Consider the following 19,836-nt stretch of genomic DNA (forward strand, 5'->3'; position numbering starts at 1 on the left):
TCTCCTTTGCCTCAAACAGACTTTAAGCTTTAAAAAATAATAAAATAAAATAAAATAAAAACAAAAAGAATTCTCACCATAGACAGCTTTTATGAAGAGAGAGAAGAACAGACCTCAAATCCTGAGGTTCCTAAAGGCAAAGCAACTCCAGATGAAGCCCCAAAGGGAGATATGACTTGGTCCCCATTTCACAAGGCTTTCTTGGAAGGTTACAAAAAGAATCTTAAAAGAAAATTAGAAGAAAAATGGGGAAATGAAATGAAAACATTCCAAGGAAGAATGGAAAGGCATATAATGCCCTACAAAAAAAGATATGAAAAAGGCACCAATTAATTGAAAAACAAAATTTGTGAAATGGAAAAAGAATGCAACAAGAAAAAAAATGCAATTGGCCAAGTTACCTTTTTTAGCTAACTGAAGAAAATGATACATTAAAAATTAGAGTTGAACAAAGGGAAGTGAATGACTCATAAGACTTCAAGAATCAGTCAAACAAAAACAAAAACAAAAAAATTTAAATAGAAGAAACTATGAATTACCTCCCAGGAAAAACAACTGACCTGGAAAATAGATATAGTGGAGACAATCTAAGGATTATTGGATTTTCTGAAAGCCATGATGAAAAAAAGGAAGCTGGAAATTATCTTACAGGAAATCATAAAAGAAAACTGCCCTGATATTTTAGAATCAGAATAGCCATCAAAAGAATTCATCAATCACCTCCCAAAAGAGATCCCAAAATTAAATCCCTAAGGAATATCATGGCTAAATTTCAGAACTATAGCACCAAGGAAAAAATATTGCAAGCAACCAGAAAGAAACAATTTAAATACCAAGGAGTAACAGTTAGGATTACCCAGGATCTAGCAGCTTCCACCTTAAAAAATTGAAGGGCCTGAAATCTGATATTCTAAAAGGCAAAGGAACTTGGAATACAGCCAAGAGTAAACTATCCAGCTAAAATGAGCATTATCTTTCAGGGAAGAAAATAGACATTCAGTGATATAGGTGAATTTCACCTGTTTCAATGAAAAGACCAGAACTGAACAAAAAAAATTTGACCTCCAAACACAGAACTCGAGAAGCATAAAAAACGTAAAAAGGAAAGAACTCTTGAGAACTATATTTTTGTTATGGATATAAAAGAATGAAAGTATAATTTGATTTTATTATGATAATATGAAAGAGAAACTAGAGGTGGAGGTGGGGGGTCATACTAGACAAAGGAGGTAAAATAAGAGAAATTATATCTCATGAATAGGAAAAGAAGACCTATTATAATAGGAAAAAAAGGGAGTTGGTGAGCAATGTGTGAATCTTTAATGACTCATCAGATTTACTCTGAGAGAATATCAGATATACTTGGTTTCACAGAAAAACTTGTCTCACCTTATAGGGAAGTGGGAGGGAAAAGGGTAAAAGAAAGGGGAAGACTAATAGAAGGGAAAACAGAAGTATTAGAGGAAAGGTAAAAAAGGTAAAAAAAAAAAAAAAGGGGGGGGGAGAGGCTCTAAAGGGGGAGAACTATTTGAGGGAGGTGGTCATCAAAAGCAAAATACTGAGGAGGAGAAAAGGGGGAAAGGAAAGAGAAAAGCATAACAGGGTAAATAAGATGACAGGAAATAAAGAATTAGTTATTTTAAGTATGAATGTGAATGGAATGAATTCTCCCATAAAATGGAAGCAGATAGCAGAATGGATTAAAAGCCAGAATCCTACAATATGTTGTTTACAAGAAAAACATTTAAAGCATAGTGTTGCATACAGAATAAAGGTAAAGGGCTGGCACAGAATCTATTATGCTTCAGGTGAAATAAAAAATGCAGGGGTAAGCAATCCTGATCTCAGAGCAAGTAAAAGCAAAGCTAGATCTCATTAAAACAGATAAGGAAGGAAACAATATTCTACTAAAGGGTACCACAGATAATGAAGCAATATCAATACTAAATATATATGTCCCACATTTTATAGCATCCAAAATCCTAGAGAAGTAAAGAGAGCTGCAAGAAGAAATAGACAGCAAAACTATACTAATGGCGGGATCTCAACCTTGGTCTCTCAAAACTAGATAAATCAAATCACAAAATAAATAAGAAATAAGTTAAGGAGAAAAGTAGAATGGTAGAAAAGGTAGGTATGATAGATCTTTGGAGAAAATTGAATAGAGACAGAAAGGAGTTTACTTTTTTCTCAGCTGTTCATGGAACTTATGCAAAAAATGACCATGTGTTAGGGCACACATACCTCAAAATCAAACATAAAAGGCCAGAATAGTAAATGCATTTTTTTCAAATCATGTGCAATAAAAATCACATGCAATATAAGGCCAGGAGAAAATAGACCAAAAGTTAATTGGAAATTAAATAATCTAATCCTGAAGAATGAATGGAAGAAACAGCAAATCATAGACACAATCAATAATTTCACCCAAGAGAATGACAATAATGAGACAGCATACCAAAATTTGTGGGATACAGTAAAGGCAGTTGTAAGGGGAAAATTTACTCTAGATGCTTACTTGCATAACATAAAGAAAGAGAAAATCAATGAATTGGGCTTACAACTAAAAAAAGCTAGAAAAAGAACGAATTTAAAACCCTCAATCAAATACCAAATTTGGAATTTTGAAAATTAAAGGGAAAATTAACAAAATAGAAAATAAGAAACCTTTGAATTAATAAATAAAACTAAGATCTGGTTTTATGAAAAAGAGAACAAAATAGATAAACCTTAAACTAATTTGATTAGAAAAAAGGAAAAAAGAAAATCAAATGAAAAGGGAGAACATTCCACCAATGAAGGGAAAATTAGAGCAATAATTAGGAGTTATTTTGTCCAACTATATGCCTATAAATTTGCTAATCTAAATGAAATGGAGGAATATCTACAAAAATATATATTGCCCAGATTAACAAAAGAGAAAATAAATTCTTTAAATAGTCCCATTTTAGAAAAAGAAATAAAACAAGCTATTAATCAACTCCCTAAGAAAAAATCTTCAGGGCCTGGTGGATTTACATGTGAATTCTACCATTCAAAAAACAATTAATTCCAATACTATATAAACTAATTGAAAAAAATAGAGAAAGAAGTCCTACCAAATTCCTTTTATGACATAGATATGATGCTGATAGCTAAACTAGGTAGGGTGAAAATAGAGAAAGAAAATTATAGGCCAATTACCCTAATGAATATTGATGCAAAAATTTTAAATAAAATGTTAGCAACAAGATTACAGAAAGTCATTCTCAGGATAATACACTATGACCAAGTAAGATTTATACTAGAAAATCAGGTCTGGTTCAATATTAGAAAAATTACCAGATAATCAACTATATCAATAACCAAACTAACAAAAATCATACAATTATTTCAATAGATACAGAAAAAGCATTTCATAAAATCCAACACACATTCCTATTAAAAACACTAGAAAGTATAGGAAAACAACTGTCAATAGTATAAAATATTTGGGAATCTATCTATCAAGGGAAAATCAGAAACTATATGAACACAACTACAAAACATTTTCCACACAAAGTCAGACTTAATGAGTTGGGAAAATAACAAATACTCACAGGTAGGCTGAGCGAATACAATAAAAATAACAATACTACCTAAATTAATCTACTTATTTAGTGCCATACCAATCAAACTCCCAAGAAATTATTTTACAGATCTAGAAAAAATAGTAACAAAGTTCATCTAGAAGAACAAAAGGTCAAGAATTTCAAGGGAATTAATGAAAAAAATGCTAATGAAGATGGCCTACCTGTGCCAGACCTAAAACTATATGATAAAGCAGTGGTGTCAAAACCATTTGGTACTGGCTAAGAAATAGAGTAGTTGATCAGTGGAATAGGTTAGGATCACAGAACAAAACAGGCAATAACTACAGCAATCTAGTGTTTTTGAAGTGATCACAGGATCATGGAAGTCAAGCAAAAAGGAATCACAGAGGCCTCTAGGATAATTCCCTCATTTTAAACATGAAGAAATTAAGATGTAGGGAAATTCAATGATTTTTTCCAGAGTCACATGTAGTAAATGTGAGAAGTAAGAATTATTCCCAGGTTCCTTGAATTTAGAGCCAGTACTTCTTTCTAATGTACCAAGTTATTGGTAAGAAGAATCTTTGATTTGATTTTTTAAAAAGAAATAAGTAACTCAAATGCCTCTTTGCAATGTGAAGATGATCTTATAGCATCAAAAGCTATGCCACACATTAATGATTACATTTTGGGTACAGAAATTCAACCACATATGAGTCCTGTCAACTGTTTCATCATCTAGACCATATCTCTTGATGTTATCTCCAGGCAGATAGTCTGAGATCTGACTTTGTCAATTGCTTTGCTAAAATCTAGCAAAATAATAACTATAGCATTCACCAGCTCTGCAAATGTAGTCACTAACAAAAAAGGAAAAAAAAGATTTGTCTTATATGATCTGTTCTTAATAAATCCATGATAGCTTTATCTAAATATCCACTATTCAAATCTTTAAAAATCAAATCTAGAATTTTGGCAGGAATCACATTAAAATCATTAATGTATTATTTGCAAATTTCATTCTCTTTTCTTTTGGTGAAAATTGGGGCATTTGTCCTTCTCCACTCTTATGATATCTTTTTTCCTATTCTCTACAGCCTTTCAAATAATTTTGGCAGTGTCTTGGTGATTACATCTATCAGCTGAATCTTTTCATATCTAAGATTATCACTTTAATGGTTTAAGTTCACCTGGGCCAGGTGACTGGAGATCTCCTAAAGCAAATAGGTGTTTTCTTATTATCTTCTTTCATATCTTGACTATTCCAACTTAATCACTTTTGTTCAGTCCTTTAAAGTTTAACTATCATATTTTTACCAGAGAAAAAATAAATTAAATAAGAATTTGTCAATTCTGTATGTGTAATGGACTGAAATTCTTAAAAGGTATGCTTGAATCAGACAACTGGGCACTTAAGGCTAATTATCTTTTGGACAATGACTCTATTAGCATATGTTTGGAACTGCTCTTCTCTCAATTAATATTGGCTGAATGTTTGGGGTTAAGAGAATTGTAGGTAAGGATTACAGGGTGGAGTAAGAGAGTGAGAGAACTTCACTTTGCAGCAAGACTAGGAGAAGGGAGGTTGGTGGCAAGCTTGTGGCAGTTTGTGTGTCTTCTTCATTTCTCCCCCTGAAGACCAAGGACTTTTGCTTATTCAGACTCTAGCTGATCCTGAGGCCTCCAAGGAGCTAACCCATACTTTACATGTATGTTTCTTTTCCCATATATCTTCAAAGTACTCCCTTCCATTGATCCCTTCTTGAGTTTAATTTTTTGGTTTTCCTCTCCAGCCTCAGCTGACTTTGAGTTTTAGCTTTCTTGACACTTATTTTTAGTTTAGAAAGAAATTTATTAGACCCTCTGGTAAAGAAAGAAAACCAGGAAAAAAGGCTACCTCCTCAGTCTGTGTGAGGTTTATATTATAGGAGCTTTCATAGAATACATAGAAATTTATAGAATTTCACTTAAATGTAGAATTACTGCAACACAAAAGATACATAAGATGAACAACTCTAGAGAAATCTCTATTCCAAATGTCCAAATAAACTATTCATACTCAATCTGTGGTGGAGTCTTCTAAGCTCATATTGGATTGATCAATCACAATAGATACATAGCATGTGCCTTAGCCATCTTCAAATAGGAAGGGAAAACAACAATTAGTAGATAAATCCCACTAATCAATTAAGCCATTTTATAGTGATGGTAAGTTTTTAGGTAAGGTTCATTGAGATATATCTCAGTAAAAATGAACATTGACATTTAAGTTGATTGAGATGTAAAAAATAACTACTTAAATTTAGGGAACTCAAAACACAAGCACTGGGTGGACAAGAGACACTCTGAGAGTAACCAATTTCTACCCATATCATGCTAGGTTCAAACAATATTAATAAATAAGTTTTTCCAAACAATGTCACAAAATATTTTCCTACAATACCCTCATTTGGGCTGAAATCCCAATATACTCATAGATAGAATATATAAGTAAAGGAGCAGAAAGCTGGGTTTATGGTTTCAAAGGAAGTTCATTAAAATAAACTTACTGAATACTGTTCTTCTCACTACCTATCTCATTTAAAGACTGATAGCAGTCTTTAAGACTTTAAGAAGAATTAGGGGCCAGATGCATGACAAACTTTTTCCAATGTCTCCCAGGAAGTCAATATGAGTAAATCTCCAGAGCAATAAATCAAGGGACTTAAACATACAACAGACAGGTTTAACAATAATGGCCATGAGTATAACAAAAATCATAATCCCATGCTTCCTTGAATGTCATAAAATTTGGATGCTTAGTTAAGCAGAGGAGAAAAACTTCATTAAACAGACTCTACAAATAAATAAAGTTGTTGTTAGTGTTGTTTGTCCTTCATTCTCAAGAAGGCTATGACTTCAGGGATTTTCTGCCATGACATGCAAATAAATTGGATTTAATCAGCAGAGGGCTGTATAAAGTCACCAGTCTCACTTTCTCCTCAGGAGTCTGAATCTAGTAGCAAGATTTAGATTAGAATGACTGGAAATGGCCATTAAAGCACACTTAGAGAGTTCCCAATGGATTGATTAAGAGAAGAGATTTACATATCACCAAGATAATCAAGGAAACTCTTGACAGTAAATCCTTTCTTATATAATTAACTAATTGTTAGTTAAAGGAGTTAACAAATAACTACATCATTTTAGAAAGCTCAAAACTTTTCTTTGGCTTTTATCTGAAGAATATCCTCATATTGTTCTTATTGGGTTGTATCATAACTTTTAATCAATGTTTTGTCTAGTCTTGATTCCAAGAACACCTTTTCAGATATTCCATCTGTCTCCTTAAGTTTAATTATCAATAACTATTCAAAGAAGGGCAGTTAGGTGGCACAGCCCTGAAGTCTCTGAGTTCAAATTTGGCTTTAGACACTTAACACTTCCTAGCTGTGTGACCCTGGGCAAGTCACTTAACTTTTGATTCAGTCTTGACTCAGCAAATAATAATAATAATAATAATAAAATAAATATTCAAACAACATCCAAAACTACTCTGTATCTTGTCTTATCCTTTCTCCTGAGCTCTTTGTCACTATATTCATCTAAATTAACATCATGGATAGATATCCAAGCTCTCAAAAAGAAAAATTGAATGATTATATCAGGAATTTAATAAATCAACAAGCATTAAGTATTAATTATGTACTAAGAACAGCTAGGTGATACAGTGGTTGGAATACTGGATCCACAGTCAGAAAGACATCTCTTGATAATGTCAAATCTTATTTGATTAATCCAAATCTGTTTGATTAAATACTTACTAGTTGTGTGACCTTTGGCAAGTCACTAACCCTGTTTGCCTCAGTTTCATCTGCAAAATGAGCTGGAAAAGGAAATAGCAATGACTCCAGTATCTTTTCAAGAAACATATATACACATATATATAAATTTCTATTCATATATGTACCTATGGCTATGACATGTGTGTATACAAATGTATATGTAAATAAAGATAAATTTGAAATGTGAAATGCATGATATTGAGATAGGATACTAGCATTTGAGGGAAGCATTAAAAGCTTACTTGATACTTAAGCTGCATCTTGAAGGAAAATAATTCTATGAAGAGATAGTAAGTAATATATTCCAGAAATGGAAAATAATCAGTTCAAAAATATAAAGGCAAGAGTTGGAATGTCATGTATGAGATAGACAGAAGGACAATTTGACTAGATTACAGAATGAAGGAGAATTAATAATCTCCATTATGACTGGTAAGATTGCTTTCAAAGATAAACAGAAAAGTTTGTATTTTATCATAGAGACAATAGAAAGACAATGAATTTGACATAATAGGCACCATAACTGCATTTTAAGAAAAATCAGAAAGTCTTGGGCTATTTACCATGGTCCCTTGCACTTGATGAAATTAATGACCCTACCAATTGGAGATTTCAGTCTTAAGGAATGTTTCTAAAGCCAATGAAATCTTGATAAAATCTTCCTGATGGAAAAGAACATCTAATAAATGGTTATTTTCTGTGATTAATGGGAGTGACCCAGAAGGCAAAATAATTGGTTTCAACTGCTGTCAGAACCAGAGGTTTATTTCCCATAAAACTGCATTTGCCCCTAAGAAAATTATTCCTTAGAGATTTTACTTTCTCTAGATTAATTATGCAAAATATGAGTGGAAAATCAGAACAGACAGAGATCCAACAGGAGGCAAATTTGATTTCATGATCACTGAGTATAGCTAGGTATTATAATGTATTGAGTGCTAGGCCTGGAATTAAGAAGCCTCATCTTCCTGAGTTCAAATCTGACCTCACACATTTATTAGCGATATGACCTTGGGCAAGCCAGTGAATCTTGTATGCCCCTGGTTCCTCATCTACAGAATGAATTGGAGAGAGAGGTGACATACCACTCCAGTATCTTTGTCAAGAACATCCCAAAAGAGGTCAGAAAGAACCAGATATCCCTGAAACCTGTGAACAACAACAATACTCATGCCTGATGGTATGAGTATTGTCTCTGAAAAATAGCTATAGAATTGTAAACCTTATTGAAAACAAAAGTATTTTAGTATTGTTAATGATGATGAAAAAGTATTGTTTTGGGGAGTTTTATTTATTTTTGTTTTGTTCTGTTTTTGTAAGAAAATATATATAATGACAGAAGAGATTATATTCATGAATGGCCATCTTTGCTTCCTTGTAGGTTATTCTTTTGTTCTCTACTATGCACTTTTCACTTTGTACTTTTTCCCTTTATCCCCCATCGTGTTCTCCAAGTAGGCAACAGTTAAGTATGTGTATATATATATGTATATGTATATGTATGTATATGTATACGTATATACATACACACATATGTATATGGGAATATGGTTGGGTGTGAATATATACACACAATATAAGCTTACCTGCATTCTAATTGTTGTTCAGGCATATTTAAATTGGGCTTGTTTGTTTGTTTTTTGCAAAATTATCTCTTTGATCTTGGAGTTTTGAAATTTGGCAATGATATTATTATATTTTTTTCCACACAGGATCTCTGAGGTGATGATTGATGGATATTATTTTTTACTTTCCCCTCATGTTCCATCACTCCAAGACAATTTTCTTTAATTATTTCTTTGTGTCAAGGTTCTTTTTTTCACAGCTTTCAAGTAGTCCAGTTATTCCATTTCCACTGTTTTTCTTATAAGATGCTTCATATTCCATTCAATTTTTTCATTCTTTATATTTTGGTTTATTTTTTGGTCTTTTACAGTTTCAGTGGTTCCCCTTGTTGAATTCTAATTTTCAAAGAATTATTTTCTTCTTTAAGGTTCTGTATCTTATTTTCTTAGTTGGTTAGCTTTTTTCATAATCTTGTTTTTCTTAGTTCTTTTTTAAAAGTTTTTTCTCAGCTTCTCTCATTTCATTTTTGAAGTCTTTTTTGAGTTCTTTTATAAATTATTTCTGGAAAGGCATCCATTTAATATTACTCTTTGGAGCAGAAGAGGCTTTTTTTTTTAACTTCACTGATCTCTGAAGATGAATCTTGGTTTTCCCTATTCCCATAATAAGTTTCTATGGTGGCTTTCTTCTTTGCCAGTTCATTTTTTTTAAATAAGAACTGATATCTAAGTCTCTAATCTTTGGAGGAGGAGAGGGGAATGGTGCCTATAGCTTTACTTCAACTCTCCACACTGACTCAGAACTCCAAATCAAAAGCTCCATCTTCCTGCAAGATCCCATAACCAGCAGCAACCCGATCCCATTGCTTCTGCACTCACCCAGTGTGCTAGTTCCTACTTGCTCAAGGTAGCATCTCTGCAGTGTAGCTAGACCTGCTGTTCTTAATCAACAGATATTCCCTTAGTCTTCTAGGTTTCAGATCTTCCCCAAAATATTGAAGAGGTGAAAGTTCCTATGGTTTGGGCTGAAGCTCCTTCTGAACCCAGCTAGCCCCAAAGTTCCCCATTTGTTGTTTCTGTGGAGCTAGTCTGAAGGTGTTTATACTGCATACCACTAGTTCAATCCCAATCCTGAGGTCTGGGTCTCTTCAGGTTGTCCAAGGTGGACCCCTTTCTGCTGCAAGTCTTCTTTGTTTTTCACTATTTGCCCTGAGATGCAAATTTCTTCTGTTTTGGAGGAAATCTGGAGAACTTGAAATTTTCTGATCTACTCTACCATCTTTTAATCATTCCCAGAAGGATTGTGTATTTAAATACACAAATTATATACATGTGTGCATACATATCTATGTATACATTTCAATGTGAGGAAATCTAAAAACTAGAGAGGAAATGAACAGTATTTGGGAAAAGATCAAAGATTAAAAGAAGAAGAGGAAATGATGTTATCATTAAATTAGATTATAGATCACCTGGGCATAAACAATGAGTTGACAGCATACAAATGCTGAACTTGAAGTCAAGAAGGTCTGATTTAAAGTCTGAGTTCAGATATTTACTATATAATCATAGGCAAGTAACTTAATCTATCTCCCTCAGTTTCCTCATCTGTAAAATGAGGATAATAATAAAATGTAGATAATAAAATAGATAATAATAACTCTTAGAGTTATTATCAGAATAAAATGAGACAATATTTAAAATGTGTCATTTTCAAATGTTTACGTTCTATATAAATCTAAGCTACCATTATGTTGAAGAAGGAGTTTGGAGAATCAACTTGTAATAATAACTATACAAGTAAGAGGAACTTCATATTTTCTCTTCATAAAAACAAATACCATAGAATCCCCATCACTGAGTTTTCAAGCAACTATTAATTAGATAGCAACTATTAATGAGCAAATACATTGTAGAGATGATTCTCATTCAGAACAACTCATTAGTTAGATTAGATCCCAGTTTCTTAAACTGGGTGGCAACTTCATAACTGAATGTGGGGACATGAAATTATGATTTATTATCAGTAAATATTAGGTTTGTATTCTATTTTATATACTTATATTCCTGGTGACATGTAAAATTTCTAAAACAAAAAGAATTGTGAATGGGAAAAGTTTAAGAAGCCTTGAATTAGATGACAATTCAGTTCCCCCATCTTCCTTACATATATCTAGACTTCCCTAGAAGAAATGTTACTGGTGCTATGTATATTTTGCTGTCCTCCTGCATACTCAGCCTGGCCTTAGTCATTCTCATTTGGCTCTATCTCAGTCAAAGATGAGAGCGAATTTCCAATTTCCTTTCTTATACAATACAATTGAACCATGATTCAGTTCACTTCCTCTAGTGATCATACAATCATAATCTTTTAGAGATTCAAGGGATCTTATACTCCAGCTAGCCCATCCTCCTCACTCTACAAATGTTGAATCTGAGGTTCATGAGGAGAAAAGGATTTGCCCACAGTAATCTGTAGTTGCTTTCTAGAGCTCCCAAATTCTAGAGATGCCAAAATATACTATGATTTTTAGTGCCCCTATGCTGGGGTGCCAAAATATACCATCCAGACTAGTTCTCTGGAGGATCTAGGACCCATCCAAGTCCTTGGTCTTAGTGGAGTAGTGAAGAAAGCAGAGACCCAGGAGCATGATCAAAGATGGAGTTCATTAATTTCCAATCCTGTCAGCCCCTAAATACCTTAATATGGTTACACCACTACAGCACACTGAGCATGTTATACCTAGAGAACCATTACCTCATCACATCACAGTGAGCAAGTACTAACTATAAGCCCCCTATTATTGATATGTAAATGTCTCTCTTTACTGTAAGTATCCCTTGCTTCAAGTAGAACACAGGTGGTCACACCCTCCTTGACTTTTCAGAAAGAATAAGACCCGTAATGGGAGATGAAGAGTCAAACCAGACATTGTCAGCAGGTTCTCTCTGGGCTGAAGGGTCTTATATCTTATCCAGAGTTCCCCACTATCTGCGGCCCTCTAAGTAATCAAACTAGAGTAGTCAATACAATAACACCATTTTCCTGTCTCTAAATCCAGGCTCTTTCCTGTGCTTAGATGGTCCTGACTAATGACCATCCAAGGAAATATGGCTAGAATGGTTAAAGGCTTTGAGATTATACAACATAAAGATGATTTTTATTGATCACAAAATAGAAAAATTTGGCTATATCAAATTGAAAAGTTTTTGTACAAACAAAACTAATGCAGACAAGATTAGAAGGGAAGCAATAAACTGGGAAAACATTTTTACAGTCAAAGGTTCTGATAAAGGCCTCATTTCCAAAATATATAGAGAATTAGTTAATTTATAAGAAATCAAGCCATTCTCCAATTGATAAATGGTCAAAGGATATGAACAGACAATTCTCAGATGAAGAAATTGAAACTATTTCTAGCCATATGAAAAGATGCTCCAAGTCATTATTAATCAGAGTAATGCAAATTAAGACAACTCTGAGATACCACTACACACCTGTTAGATTGGCTAGAATGATAGGGAAAGATAATGTGGAATGTTGGAGGGGATGTGGGAAAACAGGGACACTAATACATTGTTGGTGGAATTGTGAATACACCCAGCCATTCTGGAGAGCAATTTGGAACTAGCTATCAAACTGTGCTACCCTTTGATCCAGCCGTGTTACTACTGGGCTGATATCCCAAAGAGATTTTAAAGAAAGGAAAGGGACCTGTATGTGCAAGAATGTTTGTGGCAGGCCTCTTTGTAGTGGCCAGAAACTGGAAACTGAGTGGATGCCCATCAATTGGAGAATGGCTGAATAAATTGTGGTATATGAATATTATGGAATAGTATTGTTCGGTAAGAAATGGCCAACAAGATGATTTCAGAAAGGCCTAGAAAGACTTACATACATGAACTGATGCTGAGTGAAATGAGCAGGACCAGGAGATCATTATATATTTCAACAACAATACCATAATACTATATGATGATCAATTCTGATGGACCTGACCATCTTCAGCAATGAGATGAACCAAATCAGTTCCAATAGAGAAGTAACGAATTGAACCAGCTACACTCAGGGAAAGAACTCTGGGAGATGATTATGAACTACTACATAGAATTCCCACTCCCTATATTTTTGTCCGCCTGCATTTTTGATTTCCTTCATAGGCTAATTGTACACTATTTCAAAGTCCAATTCTTTTTGTACAGCAAAATAACTGTTTGGACATATATACTTATATTGTATTTAATTTATACTTTAACATATTTAACATGTATTGGTCAACCTGCCATCTGGGGGAGGGGATGAGGGGAAGGAGGGGAAAAATTGGAACAAAAGGTTTGGCAATTGTCAATGCTATAAAATTACCCATGTATATAACTTGTAAACAAAATGCTATAATAATTTAAAAAAAAAATATATATAAAGATGATCTGAAAGAAGTAAGATGTTGAATCCGGGGAGGAAACTTTCAGAAAGGGAGAAGCATAATAGCTCTTTTCATGTATTTGAATGACTAATGATATGGAAAATTATTAGGCTTGTTCTGTTTAGCCCCACAGGGCAAAAGTAGAAACCATTCAAAGTTGTAGGAATTCAGGTTTTGGCTCATCTTAAGGAAAGATTCCTGACAATTAGAACTATACATAAGTGGAATGGACTTCCTTGGCAGACACTAAGCTCTCCCTCACAAGAGATCTTCAAAAGAAGCTGAATAACAATTTGTTGGGGGGGGGGGAGGGGAGAAAAGGGAGGGAGACTATTTATTACTGAGGGCATTCTCAGTCATGTATTTGTGTTGGTTGATTTCTAAGATCCCTTCCAAATCTGATATGCTCTGATTCTGCGAATAGTGATGCTACATTTAAAAACTGAGAACTTGGAAGGAGAAAGACTTAGAAAAAATATAATAAACTTGGTTTTGAACATATTGAGTTTGAAATGTTCAAAAAGCACTTGCATCTGCAGAGCTCATATGAGAAGTTAAGAATGAAAATTCAAATTTGCAACTCATTTACATATAGGTAATAGTTGATGTTAAAATTGAGATAATGAAAATTGACAGGAGAGAGATACAAAGGGAAAAGAAGAATCCAAGTTTGCTTCTCTATGTTCCAGTATTCCTTCTTGCAACAGGCTTATTACAATCCCAAATTAGACTTCCTCTCATAACTACAACTATTGCCTACCATTGTTTAATTATGTTGGGCCAGGAAAAACTCATCATCCCAAATTTTTCTAAACTCATGAAGGAAATAGGGCTGTATCTAATATCTCAATGACTTATAAATATATGGGCCTGAGGAAAGGAGCTGGGAGCCAGCATTAAACATGTATACTGCTATACAGGTAAAAGCTACTACTGGTACTATTTTATCAAGTCAAGGTCTCAGGGTCTCAAGCAGTACTCTAGAAGGAGCTATATAGTATCTATACTCAAAGTTTCATTAGTGTGACTGAGTAATGAGGGTACATAATATATTCAGTCTATGACAATAACAATTCATCAGGACAGAGAAAGAAGAGGAAATTCTGTCACCTCTCCAAAAGTCTAAAATAATGAGGAGGTCATTTATATTAAACAGGTTTTTTGCTGAGTCTCTTGGTTGTATGCCTCCTTATTCTGGACAGATCTTTCTTGATTGAAAGCTTTGTTTTGGACCCTAATTTCCTGGTTCAATCTCATCCTCTTTAATTTTGGCTTCCTGTGGGGGAAAAAACTGTTCCCCAATCTGTCCTGGCTTTTAGTCTACCCTTACTTGAATGCTAACCTTTTTAATTTTTGTCTTCTTCCAGGAGACGAAGCATTTCCCTCAACCTCTCAGCACCACTGTGGAGGATTCAACATATGCACACACACACACACACACACACACACACACACACACACATTATGATGTAATAAACAGAAGCCAAATGTGAAGCCAGAAAATACATGCTTAAACTTTCATTTTTTATACATATTTACTGTGTGATACTGAGCAAGTAATTTAGCCTCTAGTCTTCAGGTTCCTTCTCTGTACTATCAGAATGATATTTTCAATATTTATCTTAGGGAATTATCATGATAAAAGTGTTTCTCAAACCTTAAGCACTATTTAAATGTGAGTTATTAATATCAGAGCAAATTTATTTTAAGTAAGGAAGAAAAAGGAAAGGAGGGTGGAAATAGAGAAAAAGAAAAAAAGGAAGGAAGGAAGAGGGAAAGGAGGAAAGAGGGGAAGGGAAGAAGGGAAGAAAAATGGAAGGGAAAGAGGAAAAGAGGAAGAAAGGGAAGAAAAGAAGGAAGAAAGGATAAAGGAAGAGAACTGGGAAAGAAGAGAGAAATGGAGGAAAACAGAAAAAGAATCATTTATACAGTTCCAGGACTGTGCTAAATATCAGAGATACAAAAAGAGCAAGCATCTCTTGCCTTCAAAAATCTTATACTCAAATAAGAAAAAAAAAAAAAAAACATAAAGGAGGATCTAGAAGTATAAAGGAGAGAGAAAAAACATAATTTTGGAGTGGCTAGGAAGTTCATAATGAATCAGAGAACTGGTTACATAAGGGAAAGAAAGAAACTAAAGCCCTGTAATCTGAGATCTGAGTTCCAGTTGGAGGAGAAAACCAAAGTGCAGGCAGCAAAACTTAGAGAGAGCTGGGAGATATATGTTTAAATACCATGAAATTTTGTTTTCCCTCTGAATTTATCTTGGGCTATTTGTAAATTTTTAGCTATGAAACCTAACATATAGCATGATAGATTGTAATGAGTACTGAACTCAAAAACAGCATAGACCTGAGTTTGAATACTAGTTCTGACATATGAATTATGTGATCCTGGAAAAGTCCCTTAGTTTCTGGAAGTTTCTATTTCCTCATCTACAAAATGGTAGGCTTTATATTTGATCAATTTTGTTCAGTTGTTGTAAGGAAAACGGTTTGTATAAACCTTTAAGAATAATAGAAATGTGAGTTATTCGTATAAAATATATAATTTTCTTAAATTTAAAAACTTGGATAGCTTATTGAGCAATTTAAAGAGTTTGTAATCACACTTTTACTTGCTAGGAAGTAATACCTCAGTTTCACAACCTGGAAGCAATAGAATTGTTGATGTTAGTTACTCTTTGTGTTTCCAAGGGCCTGCTGGATCCCATTGACCCCCATTTTTCCTCCAGCAAACCCCCAAAACTTGGCTCCTTGTCATCTCCTAGTAGGGTTGCCAGCTGGCTGGCATTGTTCTGGCCTGGCTAATATTTTATCACGAAGGAGCAGTGGAGTCCTCTTACTAATAAGTCATGTTATGGCCAATTGTAGTTTCTTTTTGGTTTTGACTGGTAACTGTACCCCCTACTGGTTTCCTTCTTTCTCCACCTCTCTCCTCTTGGCCTGGCTTATTCACCACCCACCACAATTCATCATTTTTAAAAAATCAGTTAGAAATTACTAGCAAACACTAAAGGAGGAAAATTGTGTAAAGAGTTCAAATCAACAAAAAGAAGAATTTTATCCTCATGTGTAAACACACGAGAATTTAGCCTTACCCTTTTTTTTTCATTCCTTTGTGATGAATCCTCTTCTGCCAGATCTTGTCTCCAGATGCAAGAGCACTGAATTTGGAGTCAGAGAACTTAGGTTCCAGTTTTAATTTCAGTCTCTCTATAAATTTTAGGTAAATCACTTCATGCTTCAGTTTTCTTATGTGCAAAATGAGGGAGATGTATTAATTGATGACTAAAGGATCTTTCTACTATAAATCTATGATTTTATAATCTTATAATATAATTCGGTTCAATGTCTATTTATCTTTCCAAATTTATTACACATTGCTCCCTCTCATGCACTCTCCATTCCTGCCAAATCAGCCTACTTTCTGGTCCTCAAAGAAGATAATCTCCTATTTCCCTGCCTTTGCTCAGGCTGGTCCCCATTCACTTCCACCTCTTAGAATCCCTAACTTCTAAACCCACCTTCAATAGGAAGTCTTTCCTAATCCCCATCTCTTCCTAGGAGCTACTCACCAGCATTACATTACTTTGTATTTTCTTAAATATTTACTGTTTCGTCCAATAGGATTGAAACTCTTAGAAAAGAAATACTTTGTTTGTTTTTGGACCTTCAGGATCAGTGAACAAGCCTAACATGTAGGAGGTTCTTTATAAAATGCTTGTTGATTGGGGAAATTTCTGTTTCCTTTTTCTAATCACCCTTTATAGAATGAAGTAGACTTCCCATGCTTCTCCAAGCCTCAACTCCTCTAGTAATCAACAGAGTTAATGCAATGTATATAAAGAAAGGAGTATAGTTAGTCTCTCTTCATACTCTCAAAGTTCATTTACATATCACTTTCTTTTTTTTAAATTATAACTTTTTATTGACAGACCATATGCCTGGGTAATTTTTTACAACATTATCTCTTGCACTCACTTCTGTTCTGACTTTTCCCTTCCCCCTCCCCCAGATGCAAGCAGTCTTATACATGTTAAATATGTCATAGTATATCCTAGATAAAATATATATGTGCAGAATCGAACAGTTCTCTTGTTGCACAGGAAGAATTGAATTCAGAAGGTAAAAATAACCTGGGAAGAAAAACAAAAATGTAAACAGTTTACATTCATTTCCCAGTATTCTTTCTTTGGGTATGGCTGCTTCTGTCCATCATCGATCAATTGGAACTGAGTTAGATCTTCTCTTTATTGAAGAAATCCACTTCCATCAGAATACATCCTCATTCAGTATCGTTGGTGAACTATATAATGATCTCCTGGTTCTGCCCATTTCATTTAGCATCAGTTCATGTAAGTCTCTCCAAGCCTCTCTGTATTCATCCTGCTGGTCATTTCTTATAGAACAATAAAATTCCATAAGATTCATATATCATAATTTACCCAACCACTCTCCAAATGAGGGGCATCCATTCATTTTCCAGTTTCTGGCCACTACAAACAGGGCTGCCACAAACATTTTGCACATATTTCAGGATTTAGTATGAGATTCACAAGTTTACACCTCCCACAATCCCTTTCCCTTCTTTATTATCTCTTTGGGATATAGGTCCAGTAGTAGCACTGCTGGATCAAAGGGTGTGCACAGTTTGATAACTTTTTGGGCATAATTCCAGATTGTTCTCAAATGGTTGGATTCGTTCACAACTCCATCAACAATGCATCAGTGTCCCAGTTTTCCCCGCATCCCTTCCAACATTCTTCATTATTTTTTCCTGTCATCTTAGCCAATCTGACAGGTGTGTAGTGGTATCTCAGAGTTGTCTTAATTTGCATTTCTCTGATCAATAGTGATTTGAAACACTCTTTCATATGAGTGGAAATAGTTTCAATTTCCTTATCTGAAAATTGTCTGTTCATAGCCTTTGACCATTTATCAATTGGAGAATGGCTTGATTTCTTATAAATTAGAGTCAGTTCTCTATATATTTTGGAAATGAGGCCTTTATCAGAACCTTTGACTGTAAAAATGTTTTCCCAGTTTGATGCTTCCCTTCTAATCTTGTTTGCATTAGTTTTGTTTGTACAAAGGCTTTTTAATTTGATATAGTCAAAATTTTCTATTTTGTGATCAATAATGATTTCTTGTTCATCTTTGGTCACAAATTTCTTCCTCCTCCACAAGTCTGAGATATAAACTATTCTATGTTCCTCTAATTTACTTATGATCTCGTTCTTTATGGCTAAATCATGAACCCATTTTGATCTTATCTTGGTATACGGTATTAAATGTGGGTCCATGCCTAATTTCTGCCATACTAATTTTCAGTTTTCCCAGCAGTTTTTGTCAAATGATGAATTCTTACCTAACCTATTCCACTGATCAACTAATCTATTTCTTAGCCAATAACAAATGGTTTTGATGACTGCTGCTTTATAATATAGTTTTAGATCAGGTATAGCTAGGCCACCTTCATTTGATTTTTTTTTTCATTAATTCCCTTGAAATTCTCAACCTTTTGTTCTTCCATATGAATTTTGTTGTTATTTTTTCTAGATCATTAAAATAGTTTCTTGGGAGTCTGATTGGTATGGCACTAAATAAACAGATGAGTTTAGGGAGTACTGTTATCTTTATTATATTTGCTCCGCCTATCCAAGAGCACTTAATGTTAGAATCCTTACAAGGTGTTAACTCAATGGAATTGATAGAAACAATACTTATGTTTACACCATTGAGAATTCACACATTAGCTCACACATTAGTTCACAAGTTTAGGAGATTTCAGGATTCAGTATGAGATTCACAAGTTTACATCTCCTACAATCCCACTGTCTCAGAGGAGGAGTCAACCTTTGGGTTCACACCTTTAAGAGATCATGTATAAGGAGCTCCTGGAGTCAGTTGAGAGGAGTAGAACCAAGATTCAGAGAGACCTGGAGGCTGAAGCTGGCAGACAAGCTGCAAGAGCTCTTGGAACCAAGGAGGGAGATAGGCCTCTAAGAAAACTAAATAGGCTATTTTGAAGGAGACAATAAAGGATTTAAACTTCTAACACCTGGCTGCATTTGAGGTGATTATTGATCTGAACTGAAACTAAGGCTGCCTCCAGAAGCCCCCCAAGAAACCTGCTCCCAGAGAACGATTATATTTTAGAAAATTTTAGAAATTTAGAAATATTTTAGAAAAAAGAACACTACAATTTGGCACCCAATGTGGGGCTGACAGGACCATGATCCCAGTGGAAAAGCCTCCAATCCTGATTTCAGTGGAAAAAGCTCTGATCTTGAATCCAATGGAAAAGTCTCCTCAACCCAGAAATTAGGGTGAGTACAACAAAGAAATTTTGTTAAAAGAGTTAAAGTAGAATTTCATCTAAGATGGGACAGATGTTTAGAAAATAGCCTTCTGTTTCTGTTCAAGGAAAATATTTAGAGAACATTGTCAAGGTTATGAAAAGCCAAGGT

The sequence above is a fragment of the Antechinus flavipes genome, chromosome 1 (assembly GCF_016432865.1).
Source record: "Antechinus flavipes isolate AdamAnt ecotype Samford, QLD, Australia chromosome 1, AdamAnt_v2, whole genome shotgun sequence".
Classification (NCBI taxonomy): domain Eukaryota; kingdom Metazoa; phylum Chordata; class Mammalia; order Dasyuromorphia; family Dasyuridae; genus Antechinus; species Antechinus flavipes.